Below are 1,601 nucleotides of genomic sequence, written 5' to 3'. Positions count from 1 at the left end.
TAAGACATGAACAAAATGCATCAGTGATTGGTATTTCCATGAACTTTCTGAAAGGGCACAGGAATGCCCCTGTCTGTGTGCATGTGTGCGGTGCGCGCGTATGTCTACACTTTGTGTAGCCGTTAGCGATGATGCTAATGATAACCTTCTTCTGGTAGGGAAGGAATGGCTTTCCCCCAAAACCTTCGCAAGTAAATGTTAACTACAAAGTAGCCTATGCCTGCCTGGCAGAATTATACCGTGATCATTTGCATCACTCCAGTGGCCCCCCCCCCCCAAATTGTAAAGTGGTTATCCCACTGGCTATAGGGTGAACGCACCAATTTGCGAGTCGCTCTGGCTAAGAGCGTCTGCTAAATGACGTTAATGTGCCCTTGAGCAAGGCACTTAACCCTAATTGCTCCTGTAAGTCGCTCTGGATAAGAGCGTCTGCTAAATGACTAAAATGTAAATGTAAATTTGTCCTACAGCAACACCGCTTAACCAAACAAAGGTCTCTTCCTGGTGCACGCTTGCATTTAAGGGTAACTACACCCCAAAATCTAAATGTCTTCCATTTTTCCCAGACCTCAAAAATGGTCACCTGATAGGGTTTAAACATTGTTGTGGACATAGAACATCCAATTGTGCTGTTTTGCTATTAAAAAGGTGTACTTTTGAGAGCGAAAACCTGCCAAAACAGGGACAAACGGTCAACGGGGAAATCTAAACGGAGAAAAGGGAACTTGGGAATTAACAGAATCAGGCAAAACATTGAAGGGATTTTATAGTGCCCTAATGGACTACAGACATTGACAGTCTCCTAGACTAAAAACAAAGGCTGTATGTACTGCCTACATTTTGAGGGAAACGCAATGTCCATTATTTGATTTGATCAGGGCAGGGCAGGGCAGGGCAGCACACACAAACTGCATTTAGTCCAATAACAATCCATGATATTATTAGGGTGATAAATAAAAGGCAATTGCTCCATGACACAAGAGCACGCACTACTGGGACAAAAAGCTTACAGCACCTGGTATTCCCAGGAGGTCTCCCATCCAAGTACTAACCAGGCCCGACCCTGCTTAGCTTCCGAGATCGGACGAGATCGGGCGTATTCAGGCTGGTATGGCCGTAAGCGAGGGAACAACTCTTGGTACACTATATAAAGTCAATGTGTCACTCACTCTGAACGAGACACAGAAAAGTATCCACTTTATGACACAGACTGAAGAAGCTCAAACCTTGCTTACATTTCCAAGATATATATATATATATATATATATATATATATATATATATATATATATATATTGAGTCTTGTGGGGGTGGAAGAGGGCATATCCTATGTTGACTTATGACAAGTTCATGGACTAGGGCCCTATAAAATAGGCGTTGCGGACCGAATCACGGAATCCAGACATTAAACCCAAATTCAACAATATTCAAACATTTATTGAACTTAGTAGGAAATCAACTAAATCTATTCAACTTGTTAGAAAACATATTAATTTGCCCAAGCCAATCATAAGACATGAACAAAATGCATCAGTGATTGGTATTTCCATGAACTTTCTGAAAGGGCACAGGAATGCCCCTGTCTGTGTGCATGTGTGCGG

The sequence above is a fragment of the Coregonus lavaretus genome (assembly GCF_964263955.1).
Source record: "Coregonus lavaretus genome assembly, contig: HAP1_SCAFFOLD_286, whole genome shotgun sequence".
NCBI classification, from domain to species: domain Eukaryota; kingdom Metazoa; phylum Chordata; class Actinopteri; order Salmoniformes; family Salmonidae; genus Coregonus; species Coregonus lavaretus.
Note: the sequence above shows the minus strand (reverse complement) of the source record.